The following is a 17,363-nucleotide window of genomic DNA, read 5'->3' on the forward strand; positions in this document are numbered from 1 at the left end:
CAAATTAATGGATTGAGAAATGCCAAAATCTATGTGGAATGTTTTTCCTAGTGTAGCTACTTTCATTTCAAGCAATTAGTTTAGGTTTTTATTTGCAGATTGTAAGTGTTTGTAAATAGTCTGTAAACTATCTTCTTACTATCCAGTTTTGGACAAGATTGTGTAAATGAAGTCTTAACTCCATTCCCCATTGTGGAAACACCATGAAACCATGGGGAATGAGAGTGAAGACCCTGTACTATAGTCCCAAGCAAGAAGGGCCCTTAAAAATGTAGGAATACCAAGCAAAGACCCACTCCTAGGTGAGACTAGATAGTGCTCGGTTAGGAGAGGTTAGATTGCAGAGGTCTTGGAGAGCAAGGTTGGACAGAGGAGAATACATCCTTTGGAGGAGGTGTAGAGAAGTGTTAGAAGAATCATTGGTGTGAAGGAGGAGCCTCCACCAATCCAAACAAGGTGGCTTAAACTCTAAGCACTCACTATGACCCAGGCAGACCCTAGAAACCCTCACAAAACCCTTAAAACCCCAAAATTCGCCCTAGGCACTGTACGACCACTTGGAGGCCCAAAACCTAGAACATCCTTGAGCCCTTGCCAATTGAATGGTAGTCCATTTTGGGAGTTAGGGTTGGTTGTGCATCATTTGTGAGAGGGAGCCCTAGAAGACCGGTTAGGAGACCTAATTGGTCCTAATCCTTGTAGCCCTATTTGAAGGCAAAAACCTCAAATTGTGAAATCGGTAAGGGGTTGGAATCTTGAAACCTCTTGGGGGCTCATAAATGGGTGGAGCAACCTTGAAATAGACCTGAAACAACCTTGTTAAGACCTTGGAAGGTGTGGAACAAGATTAGCCCTTCTTAGCCATAGTAAGGGATGTCAAGTCTCATGAGTAAGTGAGACCTTAGGAGCAACACAACAACTCATTGGTGGGTGGATTGGGCAAGGTCAGGGGATTCCTCAAGCAAGGGGAGTCCTAGAGGCCTTAGGGTGTGTAGAGAACACTAGGTGATCCAAGGAAAGGATCCAAGAGCATAGACTAGGCTAGTCTATCCTAAACTCCATTCCCATCATATTGGTATCAGAGCGAGTAAAAGACTTGTTGGACTATGTATGTCTCTATATACTAGTGAATCAGTAGGGGAGAGAAGAATGGTTACTAATGCAGAGCTGGCTAGAGAGGTGGAAGAACAGAAGGAGAAAAATAGACTCCTTGAAGCAGCAATGAGTGAGATAAGGGATAAACTACAGGAAGTGGTGGATCAGAGAACACATGAACCTTGGGATGAAGACACCAAGGGTAAAGTCAAGAGAACTATAGACATAGATGAGATAATTCCTGAACCAGATCCCTTGTTCAATGAAGAACCTTTTGTGAAGGCTATTAAGGCTTTGAACACCAAAGCTTTTGAAGGATTGGCACATTTTAGTGGAAGAATGGACATAGACACTGTTATGGAATGGATTGAGGGCATGGAAAACCACTTTGAGTGTGAAGGAGTGATAGAGGCTCAGAAGGTTAAAGTTTCCAAATCAAGATTAAGGGGAGCAGCTTTAACATGGTGGAAGTACCTGCAAAAAGAAAGGGTTAGCATGGGGAAGCTACCTATTGCAAATTGGAAAGCTATGGTGAGTAAGATTAAGGAGAACTACTTACCAGAGGATTATGAAGTCCAACTTCATAAAAAGAGATAGGGTTTGAAGCAGAAGGATCTTGATGTGGCCTCCTACACCAAAGAGTTTCAAAAGCTATGTCTTAGATCTAAAGTTCAAGAAGATGAATCCATTAAGGTGGCTAGGTATCTAAGCGGCCTAAAGTGGAACATATAGGAGGAGATAAGCCTATGGACTCCTACTACTATGCAGAAATGTCATCAGCTTGTTGTCAAGGTAGAAGAGAGGAACAAAAGGAAAGGAGACTCCAATAATAGGGGTAGAGGCAAAGGTAGAGACCAAGTGAATCACCGAGGTGGTTACCAAAGCAAGACAAATGAGCCAAGGAACCAAGGAGAAGCCAAGTGGACTAAGCATGGTAGTGAAACCAATCTCAAAGGAGGACAGTCTAGAGGAAGAGGTACACAAGGTGGTCCAAATAGGGGTAGAGGTACCGACAGAGGTAACTCCTATTTTGCAACTATGAAGTGTTACAATTATGGACAATTGAGACACCCGGCATATAGATGCCCTGAGAAGCCTACCTCATCAAACAGTGGAAAGAGGGTTGTTTATGCACAAGAAGACTCTTCAAGTAGCAAGACACCGAATGTGGACCAGATTGAATCAGAAGTTGGTGAGAATCTGATGTTCAATAGGATTTTGATCAGACAACCGGTTAAGGAGGAACCCAAACATAGGAGAGCATTGTTTAGGGTGAGATGCAAAGTTCTTCGTAAAGTGTGCAAGGTGATAGTTGATACAGGCTCAACTGACAACATCATCTCAAAAGAGGCCGTTAGGAAGTTGAAACTTATAAGAATACCCCACACCAATCCTTACAAAGTGACTTGGTTGAACAAAGGACAGAGTGTGCCAGTCAATGAACAAACTTGGGTAGAGTTTTCTATTGGAGGATATAATGATAAGATTCTTTGTGATGTGTTACCTATGGATGCATGTCACTTGTTGCTAGGAAGACCCTGATAATTTGACAAGAAGGTGATCTATGATGGAGAGGAGAACTCCATATCATTCAAGAAGGACAACAAGACCTTCAAGATCTAGTCTTTGATAGAGGATGAAGAGGGCACTTCAAAAATACCTAGTGTTTTAATGGCTACTGGTAAAGAGTTCTTAAATATGCTACATGAGGAGGAGATAGTGAAGTGTGCCATCTTTGTGAAGCCAAAGGAGAAAGTAGACAAGCTGCAGGCATAAATACCGAAGGAGATGAAGTAAATGCTACAAGAGTATAAGGATATAGTGAGTGATGGAGCACCTACAACACTCCCACCAAGAAGGTCTATAAGTCATCAAATAGACTTTGTTCCTAGTGCATCCTTACCTAACAAGGCTGTATATAAGCTCACACCTGATCAGAATAAGGAAGTAGCAAGGCAAGTGCAGGAGTTATTGGAACAAGGACTGATTAAGAAGAGCATCAGCTAATGTGCAGTCCTAGTAGTGCTAGCATCCAAAAAAGGAGGTAAGTGGAGACTATGCACCGAATCAAGAGAAATCAATAGGATTACCATAAGGTATAGGTTTCCTATTCCTAGAATAGAGGATCTAATGGACTATTTAGGAGGGGCTATGTATTTTACTAAGCTTGACCTTAAAAGTGGTTATCACTAGATAAGAATTAAGGAGGGTGATGAGTGGAAGACTGCTTTTAAAACCACAGATGGATTGTATGAATGGCTTGTGATGCCATTTGGGCTTACTAATGCTCCAAGAACCTTCATGAGGTTGATGAATGAAGTGTTGAAGGATTTCACAGGCAGATTTGTGGTAGTGTACCTAGATGACATTCTCATCTATAGCAGAACCAAGGAAGAGCACCTTGAGAATTTGAGGTTAGTTTTAGAGAGGTTGTATGAGGAGAAGCTATCCATCAACCTAGAGAAGTGTGACTTCTTGAAGCAAGAGCTGGTTTACTTAGGATTTGTGGTGTCTAAGGGAACCTTGAAGATGGATCCAAGCAAAGTGGAGGCAATCTTGAATTGTCTTGCACCTAAAAGAGGGATTGAGGTTAGAAGCTTCCATGGATTAGCTCAATTCTATAAGAAATTTGTGAGGAATTTCAGTGGCATATGTGCACCAGTCCTTGACACCATTAAAGGAGGTCTTAAAACTAAGTTTTAAATGGACTGAGTAGGCAGACAAAGCATTTCAATTGTTGAAACAGGAAGTAGCCACAAAACCTATCCTTCTCCTACCTACGTTTGATAAGCTATTCACTTTGGAGTGTGATGCAAGTGGAGTTGCAGTAGGTGGTGTGTTGAGTCAAGAGGGAAGACCTGTGACATTTTTTAGTGAGAAGCTTAATGAAGCAAAGAAAAAGTACTCAGCTTATGACCTAGAGTTGTATGCATTAGTGCAGTCTCTAAAGAAATGGAGGCATTACCTACTTCCAAAAGAATTTGTAGTGTTCACAGACAATCAGGCATTGAGTTACATAAACACTCAAGAGAAGCTAAGCAATAGGCATCTGAAATGGATGGAATACCTCCAATCCTTCACCTTCACCATCAAGCATAAGAAGGGGCAACTTAATAGGGTGGCAGATGCATTGAGCAGGAAGTTGTTGACAGTTCAAGAGTTACAGTTGTAGAGCATAGGAATAGAAGGTTTCAAAGACCTCTATGAAGGAGATAAAGACTTCTCAATAGCTTATAAGGTTTGCAAAGAGTTTGAGAACAATTTCCATGGTGAGTATGCAAATTACACTCTCCAAAATGGTCTCTTGTTCAAGGGTAACCAATTGTGTGTACTTAGAGGATCCATGAGGGAGAACCTCATCCAAGAGAAACATAAAGGTAGTTTAAATGGACACTTTGGAGTCAAAAAAACTTTGGACTTAGTACAGAGGTACTACTATTGGCCTAAGTTTCCAAGAGATGTGAAAAGATATGTAGAACAGTGTAAAGCGGAAAATCACGATCGAACCCTAAGTGTTCCACACACCACTCCAAGGAGAGAGAAAGGAGGTCACTAGGGTTGACGGTTTTCACTTAGGGAAGACTTTACATTCAAAAAAAGGGTTGAAACCCACAAGATCCAATCCCACACAATGCAAGATTGGATTCTAAATGAGTTTCAAGGGTTGTGACAGCAAGGCTACCCTCTTTTGTAAAGAATGTAGATAGAACGATTGAGCTAGGAATGCATGTAAAGTGAGAAAGATTCACTTATAAATAGAGATAGGAATATAGGATGAAGCTGCGGACCTGGAATTAGTAGTAAAATGTTGAGACGATGTTGCCCTGCAAATTTGAGTGAAAGTTGACGGAACGATGGCGCCCGACGTGCACACGGTCCTCCGAAAAATCCGTGAAACGAAGAGGGATCTGTTCATCTCTGCACAAGGATTCCAGATCTTCAATTATAGCCGCGTACCTGCAACCTACACACAGAAAAGAGAGGCCGATTGGGGGGTTAGGGATTAGGGGTTTGCCCTTAGGTCAAACCCCAGTTTTGGAATTAACCAAGAAATGAGAATGCTGTAAATGTAAATGATTGTAATGTAAACAAGTACTGATACCTTGTTGTAAGAATGTCTGTATTCTTACATGCGAAGGTGTAAATGTTGTTGTATATTGTAAGTTGTATGTGATCTCCTCTTTAATGGTTGAATCCTTGTCTTGAATGCAACACTTAGCCTTGAATGGAGACTTAGAATGCTCAATTGCTTGAAGGAATGCTTGAATGCTTGAATGCTTGAATTCTTGAATGTTTGAGTGTTTTAATATCACTTCCATGTCTTGCACACCTATGTCCTTCCTCTTCCAAATGGGAGAGGAAATGTAGTTTATATACTTGTTGATAGACTAATTTTTTCGACCTTAGGCCGACCAGGAAACATTATTTCCCGAATTGCAAACATAAAGACCCGAGGCCCAAAAGAGACCGGGCCCAAAATAGGGCCAGGGACCAGGGCGCTGGGTACCATGGTCCTGGGGGACTAGGGTGCTGGGCACCCTAGTCCTGAAGGACCAGGGCGCTGGGCACCATGGTCCCACCTCCCAGGAAAACAGGGTGCAAGGAGGGATCATGCCAAGGTGCAGAAAAATGCAGTTTTTGGTGTCATGAACAAGTTTCGGGGTCTCCATTCAGGTTCAGTGTTGCGTCGCCATTGTGAAGACCCAAATGCAGTTGAAATTGCAAGTGTCACAATTTTAGGACATTACATTTAGTCCCCACTTTAGCAAGAGTATAAGCGTACGCCCATACTTCCGATTAAGTACAAGGAAACAACATTGAAAGACTTTCACCACATCAAGGAGGCAAGACACACCAAGCCCCCAGTGGACTAAGGATCTTACAACTTTGATTGACAAAGTAAAAGGGAAGATCACGAGGGAGAACCATGACTGTCAGTAGTAAGGTTCCCTCACTATGAGTCATGCAAGAGAAATACCAAAAATTTTCAAGGCAAAGCTAAGTTCGCCAAGAAATTTTCAAGTATCCTGAAGGGATAGATGGGGTGTATGCCCCCCTACGTTAAAGTGATTGCACATGCCTCAACAGGGGTGATTGCTTTAAGGTAGTGATATACATAAGAAATGAGAAGGGAAAGGAGCACATTATCACAAAGATTTAGCCCCCAAGTGTGAGATAAACCCAAGGATAATAGACACAAAACACAAAGCACGAGGTGACTTCGCTTTCCTCGGGGTCAGTATGCTGTATGATAATTCATGTATATCATATGTATGTATGCATAATTGTTCTTCATTCCCCAATCAAGGAGGGTCACCTAGAAGAAGGGAACACATGTGTCTTTTGAGTCAACATGACAGAGACCAAAAGAGATCTCAATGCTTTGCATCGTCCTCAAGTAGACAACACTAAGGATAGCAAATAGAAGAATGAGAATAACACATAGAAGAAGTAACAAAAGAGAGGAGGAGAGAGTCTGCTATGCTAATGAAACTAGTCTAGCACGTCATCCACCCCCCAATCTTGCTGATCAATATTTTGGGAAGGCAGGAAACACGCTAGAGGAGGAACATTCAACACAGCAAATGGAGCTATCACAAGATCCAAACAAGGGCTATGTTCATGTTCCAAGCCACGTTGTTCTTGTCTAGGAGCTAGGATAAGTGCTTTAGAAAATTCGTTAGATAAATGGTTATCAATATCAACAAATTCATATTCACTATCAGAAGCAAGAGAAGTAACATTTTCATCATGAATAACATTTTCATCTATATCATCATCAAGATTTAGAAAAATAGGATCTTTAACTCACACAGGATCAAAACCATCATGCATCTTATGTTTAGGAGATTTTGGCTCAATTTTCGGCTGAGGAGAAAATGGAAGAATACTAGCTAAAGGTGTTTTTGGAGATTGCAAAGTTTGAGAAGCAGCTGCCTGAGCTCTAAGACGATGCTTTCGTCGACGTTCATGCGCAGAACGATTTTGTCTAGTCTTAGTAGGAAGTGGAGAAGATTGAGGAGGAGGAATGTTCTCATCCTTATCACTTGGGTGTTTAGGTTGTGGTTTCTTAGGTTGGATAATAGGAGAAGAGGAAGGTCTCTTCTCTTTATAAAAGGAAGGAGGAGGAACTGCTCCATATAAAGGAGGAATATTTGGTTTAGGAAGGAGACCAAGTCCATCATGATGAGGAGGTATAGGCCTACTTTTAGAAAGTTTATTAGACATAGACATAGTCACATCCATAGGAATGGGTTGGGAATCTTCTTGAGGAAAGACATTAGTTTTATCTTTCAAAGGAAGAACTTCCTTCTCAAGAATGATAGGAATATCAAGTTTGGGTGTTCTAGGTTCACTTAGAGATAGGATCATATCTATTTTCCACTTTTGATAAGATTTGAAAAGATGATCACTTCGCAGAGGAAGAGATTGGAATTGTTTAGGCCAAAAATAATCAATAGGAACGCTAGAAGTTCTTTGAGCTGGTTTAAAGAGACTATGATTGACAGTAACAACTTCACCATTATGGGGAAATTTCAAACATTTATGAATAGGAGAAGCAATAGCTTTCATGGAAGATAGCCAAGGATAGCCTAGCTTCACACGAAATTGTTAGGATGAAGGAATAATAGCAAAGTTCACATCAAGGGATTTGTTATGGACCTCAATAGGTAATGTAATAGAACCAATTGCAGGAGAAGAAAATGCATCAAATAATTTCACAATCACATCTGTTTTGTCATAGATCACTTGATTCAATTGTAAAGTAAAGAGAAATTCTTCAGTAATAACATTAACCATGCAAGAAGAATCAATAAGCACTTCACATCAAGGTGTATTATTGACTTTTGTAACTATGTATAAAGGACCATCAGGTGCCCTAATAGTTTCACTAGAATCAAATGTGATGGAAGGTTCTTTAGGGTTTTCTTGCTGCTCTACAAAGTTAATCACATTCGGAGTCATAGACACAAGACCATCAGATGAGAAAGAGGAATCATTAGTCTCAATCACCTTAGAGGTATGAGAAGGTAATGGATCAGTAAAAATCTTAAGATTTTGGTTAGGAGGAGCTACAGATGTGTTGCCTTTATCATTCATACCAGAAACAGAGATAGTATTATTATCAATCAAATCTTGAATTTTACCCTTTAAAGCAAAACATTTTTCAGTATCATGCCCAGGTTGACGATGAAATTGACAAAAAGATTTGTTATCAAAATAGGGTGAATTAATCTTTGCAGGATCTATTTGCTTTATAGGAGGGAGAGTAAGCACATTTTGTTCCAATAACTTATTCATAATACTATGCAATGATTCATTCAAAGGAGTAAACTTTCTTTCTTTCTTGAAAAACTTAGAAATAGGAGGCACACCTGATGCTGCATTCACATTGTTGTTGATGATGTTTTCATTGAACTTAACGGACTCTCTGTTTGGTTTAAAATTTCCAAATGGTTGTTGACTACTATCACCCTTATCACTCGGAGCCATAGGATTTGCTTGTTCCATTTGACTCACAGTCAGTTGATAATTGTGAAGAGTTGCACACAACTGTTGGAAAGAAGTAAACTCAGAAAACAAAAGTTTTTCTCTAATATCCTTTTGTAAATTAGAAATAAAGATTCTTTGAATATCATTGTCAGGCACTGGAAAAGAGATTTGAGCATACAAATGCTTATATCTACCAATGAAATCAGTCACTTTTTCTTTAACATCTTGTTTACAATGCATTAAATCAATCAAAGTAACTTTAGGACTTATATTGTTTTGAAATTGTTGAATAAAAGCATTTGCAAGTTGTTCCAAAGAAGTAATAGAATAAGAGGGCAACGAGCAATACCATTGTAGGGCTTTATCTCTTAATGTCCTAGTAAATAGTTTTGCAAGCAACCTTTGGTCATAAGCAAAATCGGTACATATTGTTTGAAAAGTATTAACATGCATTAGAGGATCACCTTTACCATTATAAAGCTCCAAATGCGGGATTTCAACATGCTTAGGAGGGATAGCTCGAACAATGTCAAGAGAAAGTGGGCTCGCAACATCAAATGTGGGCACACTAAACTTAGATTGATTCATAGAGACAATTTGTTGTTGTAAAGAAGAGACAGTTTGTGCAAGATTGTTAATGGTCACTTCAGTCAAAGAGTTCATATTAGACGTGTTAGATTGTGATGGAGGTATTATGTTATTGAAAGAAGGTATTGATTGAGAGTAAGGTGGTGGGACACTATGATAGTTAGTCATAGGAGATGGTTGGAAAAGAGGAGCACTACAAGGAGGAATGGAATGGTTGAATGAATTGCCCCCTTGCGTCATGTTCATTTGTGGAGATGTAATAGGAACACTTATTGAAGTAATGAATGAAGAAGTTGGATTGAATGAAGGAAGAGGGTTAATTGAAGAAGAAGGATTGCCCCCATGAGTGGTGATCATAGGTGGAATGTCTTGTATAGAAGTAGTCATTATGTTTGATGTAAAGGTAGGTATGCTAGCAATAGAAGTTGTCAACAGAATAGAATGATTGACTTGAGTGGGAGGTTGTGTATAACCTAAAGTTTCGGCACAACTCTTCATAGGCATCACATTTGAATCCACAATGTGTGCAATACCATGCAAAATATCAATTCCATTCTTATCACTTTGAACCATACGTTTTAGACCCTCAATTAATGAAAGAGCTTGACTATCAGGGTATTCTTGAGACATCCATTGTTGAAAATCATCAAATTGGTTATCCAATTTCGAAAGTTGTTCTACAGAAACCTCATGGAGAGCTTCTTCATCATTAGGAGGATTAGAGGAATTACCCATGTCCTCGTTAAAAAGGCTATTCAAATTAGGTTCCATCTCCTCAGTAATTAAACTTTGGAAAGACTTAATTCTAATGCTTCGTCTAACGGGAATAGTGTAAGTAGGGCTTATTGTTGTAAAACTCATGCACTAGAGAGGGAGAGAAGATTTTGAATTTAGAGGTAGCAAATTTCAATAAAATCAGCCAATCTCCTAGATTTAGGCTGTTAAATGCAATCATGACAATCTCCCGAATTTTCAGAAAAAAAGTCAGGGACCGTGGCGAACGACGTGCACGCGGTCCTCGCAACTTTTTTCAAAATTTTCAGGGATGAAAGTTATGATGATTTTAAAGCTAATCTGAAAAAATTGAGTGATTTTACAATCTGTAGAAAGGCCAAATTAAAGTTGCAATCTCAAAATTGAATCCTACCCAGATTGTTGAAAAATGCAAAATTTGAATTTTGAAAAAGAGATGGAAACTGAAACTTTGAATTTTATGATTTTAGAGGGAATACTAAGAGCAATGCAAGCTTTGAAATTTAAAAGTTGACTCAATTTCACGCAAAATTCAATTTTGAAAGCGGAAATCAAAGTTGTTGCAATTAAACACTTAATTTCAAAAGTCACAAATTGCAAGAATTTGAATAAAGCACTGAAATTTCGAATGAATGCCAACACACTTTTCAGATTTAGGACAGTAAGAAACACAATTTTGACACAAAATTTCAATTTCAACAATTTTTGAATGATTAGAAGCCTTAATCCAAGCAATCACTAAACCAACTTTGACTTTAATTCTGAAAGTGTTAGAATTGATGAAATCAGCCAAGATTCTGGATTTTAGCAGAAAAATACAGTAAGATCTAGCTCCTGAAATTTCGAAAAAAATGTCGGGGACAATGGCGCTCGGGGTGCACACAGTCCTTGCAACTTTTTTCCAAATTTTCAGGGATGAAAGATATTATGATTTTGTTGCGGAATCCAAAGTTACAGCTGATTTGGAGATGTTTTGATCAGTGAAATCATCGGTCAAAGGTTGAATCAAGAGGGTTTTAAAAATTAGGGTTTTGACACTTAACCACTTAATTTTCAGAATTAAAGCACAAATATGAATTGATAATTTTCAATAGAAGGGTAGATCTGAAACAAGCATTAACATTTAGACATTTCGCAACCTCAAAAAAGAAAATTTAGGGTTTTCATGTAATTAACCTCTAAAATTTGCAAAAGATCAAACATGGAAATGTAATCAAGGCATCCAATTTTCAGATCTAACCATGAATAATCAGAAAGGATGTTCACGTCGGGTTCACCAAAATGTAAAGCAGAAAATCGCGATTGAACCCTAAGTGTTCCCCCCACCACTCTAAGGAGAGAGAAAGGAGGTCACTAGGGTTGATAGTTTTCACTTAGGGGAGACTTTACATTCAAAAGAGGGGTTGAAACCCACAAGATCCAATCCCACACAATGCAAGATTGGATTCTAAATGAGTTTCAAGGGTTGTGACAGCAAGGCTACCCTCTTTTGTAAAGAATGTAGATAGAAGGATTGAGCTAGGAATGCATGTAAAGTGAGAAAGATTCACTTATAAACAGAGATAGGAATATAGGATGAAGCTGCAGACCTGGAATTAGCAGTAAATTGTCGAGACGATGCTGCCCTGCAAATTTGAGCAAAAGTTGACAGGACGATGGCGCCCGGCGTGCACATGGTCCTCCGAAAAATATGCGAAACGAAGAGGGATCTGTTCGTCTCTGCACAAGGATTCCAGATCTTCAATTACAGCTGCGTACCTGCAACCTACACACAGAAAAGAGAGGATGATTGGGGGGTTAGGGATTAGGGGTTTGCCCTTAGGTCAAACCCCAGTTTTGGAATTAACCAAGAAATGAGAATGCTGTAAATGTAAATGATTGTAATGTAAACAAGTACTGATACCTTGTTGTAAGAATATCTGTATTCTTACATGCAAAGGTGTAAATGTTGTTGTATGCTATAAGTTGTATGTGATCTCCTCTTCAATGGTTGAATCCTTGTCTTGAATGCAACACTTAGCCTTGAATGGAGACTTAGAATGCTCAATTGCTTGAAGGAATGCTTGAATTCTTGAATGCTTGAATGTTTGAGTGTTTTAATATCACTTCCACGTCTTGCACACCTATGTCCTTCCTCTTCCAAATGGGAGAGGAAATGTAGTTTATATACTTCCCGAATTGCAAACATAAAGACCCGAGGCCCAAAAGAGACCGGGCCCAAAATAGGGCCAGGGACCAGGGCACTGGGCACCCTAGTCCTAAAGGACCAGGGCGCTGGGCACCATTGTCCCACCTCCCAGGACAACAGGGTGCAAGGAGGGATCATGCCAAGGTGTAGAAAAATGCAGTTTTCAGTGTCATGAACAAGTTTTGGGGTCTCCATTCAGGTTCAGTGTTGCGTTGCCATCATGAAGACCCAAATGCAGTCGAAATTGCAAGTGTCACAATTTTAGGATGTTACAAGCAGTGTGGTGTATGCCAAAGAGCCAAAGGTGGATCAAGCAATGTCGGTTTATATCAACCATTACCGGTCCCTAACAGACCTTGGGAATGTATAAGCATGGACTTTGTAGTAGGAATTCCCAAGACAAAAATAGGTATGGACAACATCTATGTGGTAGTAAGATTTTCCAAGATGAGTCATTTTATCCCATGTAAGACTACACATGATGCAAGCTATGTTGCAAATCTCTTCTTCAAAGAGATTGTTAGGATTCATGGAATCCCTTTAAGCATTGTTTCAGACAGGGACAACAAGTTCATGGGTCATTTTTGGCAAACATTATGGAGGAGACTAAGAACCAACTTGTCATTTAGTTTAGCTTACCATCCACAAACAAATGGTCAGACTGAAGTCATCAATAGGGTGTTAGGTAACTTGTTGAGGTGTTTGACTAAGGAGTATGGCCAAACATGGGACCTAATCATTTCTTAAGCAGAGTATGCATATAATGATAGTGTGAATAGAACCACTGGTAGAAGTCCTTTTGAGGTTGTCTATGGCAGACATCCAAGAGGAGTATGTGAGTTGAGAGACCTTGGTAGTTTGGAAATGAAGAGTGGGCAACCAGAAGACTTCACTCAAACCATCAAGGAAGTTCAAGAATAGGTTAAGAAGGCCATACTTGAATCCACTCAAAAACTGAAAGCCAAAGTGGATGAGAAAAGGAGAGAAGTTCAGTTCAAGGTGGGTGACTATGTGATGGTCCATTTGAGCAAAGCTAGGATGCAAGGAGGTAAGCCTACCAAACTACAGATGAGAAGGGTAGGACCTTGTAGAATCCTATTGCAATATGGTAAGAATGCCTACAAAGTTGACTTGCCTTCAGATTTAGCTATATCACCAGTCTTTAATGTAGCTGACCTGATCATGTACAAGGGTGAGATAGCAGGGCAGACTAAGAACCAAGCCAAGGTACTGCAGGACCTTGATGTTAATGTCTTACCACAAGTGAAGAAGCCTAAAGTAGAGGAGATCTTTGAATCAAGAGTGAATAAGTCCACCAGACACTAGGTCTACATGGAACACTTGGTGAAGTGGGCAGGACAGCTTGAGTCAGAAGCAACTTGGGTGGAGGAGAGCAGGTTCAAGGCACTTGGAATAGACCCGACTCTCATCTTTTCTTCTATTTCTTAAGTTTTGTGTAGAGGGGGAGTATGGTGCAGGAGAACCATTTCAAGCTCTCCCTCCTTCTTGTTTTGTTGGTGTTATTCTTCTTATGAAGCCATTGTACATAAAATAATGAGCCATGTGCTCATAGGTCCTAGTTAGGGTCCTAGTGGAGATATTAGGGGTCATAAGTCAAGATTGTGATTTTATTGAAAATGGAGGGTATGTGTGTCCTTGAAGTGTTTAGGGGTCCTTTATAACATGGTGGTGTCCTTAGGTTGGCCCAATGTGGGTCTAGGAGTCATAAAAAGCAACATTGGGAAAATTGCTCAAAAGTTGCAAAAGTTGCATGACAACTTTAAAAAGTTGTCAAGCAACTTTTCCACCATGATGTCAAGTTCTTTAGGTTAGCATGGAAAACCCTAGTTTGGGCACACAGACCAAGGAAAAGGTGGTATAAGTACTTGCAAACCCTAAATTCATGGGTTGGATGTCAGAGATTGTACGGCTCTAGCAGAAAGATCAGACTGAGACTGTGAAACTGTTACCAATCAGTTTGAATGAAGAAAACAAGCAAATTAATGGATTGAGAAATGTCAAAATTTGTGTGGAATGTTTTTCCCAGTGTAGATACTTTCATTTCAAGCAATTATTTTAGGTTTTTATTTGTAGATTGTAAGTGTTTGTAAATAGTTTGTAAACTGTCTTCTTACTGTGCAGTTTTGGATAGGATTGTGTAAATGAAGTCTTAACTCCATTCCCCATTGTGGAAACACCATGAAACCATGGGAAATGAGAGTGAAGACCCTGTACTATAGTCCCAAGCAAGAAGGGCCCTTAAAAATGCAGGAAGATGAAGAAAAGACCCACTCCTAGGCGAGACTAGACAGTGCCCGATTAGGAGAGGTTAGATTGCAGAGGTCTTGGAGAGTAAGGTTGGATAGAGGAGAATACATCCTTTGGAGGAGGTGTAGAGGAGTGTTAGAAGAATCATTTGTGTGAAGGAGGAGCCTCCACCAATCCAAAAAAGGTGGCTTAAACTCTAAGCACTCATTGTGACCCAGGCAGACCCTCACAAAACCCTTAAAACCCCAAAATTTACCCTAGGCACTATACGACCACTTGGAGGCCCAAAACCTAGAACATCCTTGAGCCCTTGCCAATTGAATGGCAGTCCATTTTGGGAGTTAGGGTTGGTTGTGCATCATTTGTGAGAAGGAGCCCTAGAAGACCGGTTAGGAGGCCTAATTGGTCCTAATCCTTGTAGCCCTATTTGAAGGCAAAAACCAAAAATTGTGAAATCGGTAAGGGGTTAGAATCTTGAAACCTTTTGGGGGCTCATAAATGGGTGGAACAACCTTGCTAAGACCTTGGAAGGTGTGGAACAAGATTAGCCCTTATTAGCCATAGTAAGGGATTTCGAGTCTCATGAGTAAGTGAGACCTTAGGAGCAGCACAACAACTCATTGGTGGGTGGATTGGGCACGATCAGGGGATTCCTCAAGCAAGGGGAGTCCTAGAGACCCTAGGGTGTGTAGAGAACACTAGGTGATCCAAGGAAAGGATCCAAGAGCATAGACTAGGCTAGTCTATCCCAAACTCCATTCCCATCAATGGATCAAGGAATGAAAATGGTGCAGGGGCCGGTGTACTACCGATTTCTCTTAAAGGGGAGAAATACTACTTTTCTTTTAGACATCATTTTATCTACACTAATAATATGGCTAAGTATGAATCCTTGATTTTGGGTCTCCAAATGACACAAAGAAGAGGGATCAAATCCTTAAGAGTGCATGGAGACAGTGAGTTGATTGTTAATTAGGTTAAAGCTCAAAGCATCACAAAGAAAGACCTCCTCAAATCTTATAAGTATAGAACATGGGACCTAATTGAAGGATTTGAGGCCTTCAACATTTCTAGTGTCCCTAGAAATAAGAATAAACATGCTGATAGACTAGCAGTAGTGGGTGCCCAATATGACATTTCATCTCATGTTGTAGTAGAGAAAGAACATCAAATCAAACTTGTGGTAATACCTACAATGCCTTATAACTGAGTGAATTGGCAAGTCTTTGACTCAGACCAACAAATTGTAAATTTTTTGCAAGATGACACAAATATCTCACACAAGAAGCAAGCCCTTGTTGCACAACCAATATGGAGATTATATTATGAAGCTCATTTCAAACAAGCTGCCCAAGGGATTGATCACTTTGGAACGGATCTTCAATTTTTATGATCAAATGAAAGGGAGAGCTATGAAACTAGCTGCAAGGAAAGGAGATTACAAATCAATCTCAATGGCGGATGGAAGAGCTCTCAACTTGGGAAAGGTATGTTCCCAAATAGATCAAAATACTTTTTTTAACCTTTGTCAAGAATACAATGATGTTTTTGCTTTTACTTATGAGGATCTAAAAGGGTTTGACCCTAGTTTAGCTCAACATACTATAGAGATAGATCCTAATGCAAAGTTTGTTAGGAAAAATAAAAGACCTATAAACCCCAAAGTTGAGCCCTTGATGAGAAAAGAGCTATCCAAGCTTATAGAATCCAACATAATTTTTCCAATTAAGCATTCTTCTTGGGTAGCTAATCTTGTTCCCATTAGGAAGAAGACTGGAGAAATCAGATTGTGTGTAGACTTTAGGGATCTCAATATAACCTCCCTTAAGGACCATTATCCCCTTCCTTCCATGGAACAAATCTTAGCGAAGGTTAGTGACTCAGAAAGATTTTCATTCTTGGATGGATATTCAAGATATAATTAGGTCCTAGTCCAAGAATCATAGTAATTTAAAAATACATTTACTACTAAATGGGACACTTATGCCTATTGTAAGATGCCATTCAGACTAACAAATGTAGGGGATACTTTCCAAAGAGCCATAGATATGGCCTTTAAAGGAGTACTAGCATAATTTTGTACTTGTCTATCTTGATGATATCATTGTATACTCCAAGCATATAGTAAACCATTTTTCTCACCTTGAGCAAGTATTTAGGAAATGCAGAGAGTAGTTGTATCCTTTAATCCTATCAAGTATGTATTTGCCACTGATTAGGGCAAACTGTTAGGACATATTGTATCTAAGGATGGTTTGGCCATTGATACAGAGAGAGTGGAGGCCATTTTGTCTCTTTCACTACCAAGTCACTAGAAGGGCTTACAAAGTTTTCTTGGAAGGGTTAACTTTGTACGAAGATTTATCCCAAACCCGGCTGCCATGGTTGAGCCTCTCACAACCATGCTAAAGAAGAATATGGTCTTCAAGTGGACCAAAGAGAGCAAAGATGGTTTTGATCAAATCAAGAAAGCAATTGTTGAAGCTCCCACCTTGGTCAATCCTAATTATGATAAAGACTTCATCCTCTACACTTTGGGAGGAGAAGCAAGTATATCAGTTGTCTTGACACAACTAAATAATGACAGATTAGAGAATCTCATTGCTTAATTCAATGAAGGCCTAAACTATTATGAGATGAAGTACAACTATGTGGAGAAGCGGGTCATCATAGTTGTTAGAGCATTGAAAAAGTTACAACATATGCTCTCTAAAAACCATATCCAACTCCTAGTTCCCCATGCAAGTGTTAAGCATTTCCTTTTGAACAAGGATATTGGTGAAAAGAGGGCTAGATGGATCACTAAGGTCATGGAATATGACCTTAATATTAAAATAACCAAGCTAGTAAGAGGCAGGGGCTTGTGTGAGCAATTTGTTTCAACTTTTGGAAAAGACCCAAGGTCTCCCTCTTGGTGCATGAAGAAGAACAACTTGACAATAATGAAGATGTACAAATTAGTTGGTATGAGGATATG

This window comes from Cryptomeria japonica, chromosome 4 (assembly GCF_030272615.1).
Source record: "Cryptomeria japonica chromosome 4, Sugi_1.0, whole genome shotgun sequence".
In the NCBI taxonomy this organism is placed as follows: Eukaryota; Viridiplantae; Streptophyta; class Pinopsida; order Cupressales; family Cupressaceae; genus Cryptomeria; species Cryptomeria japonica.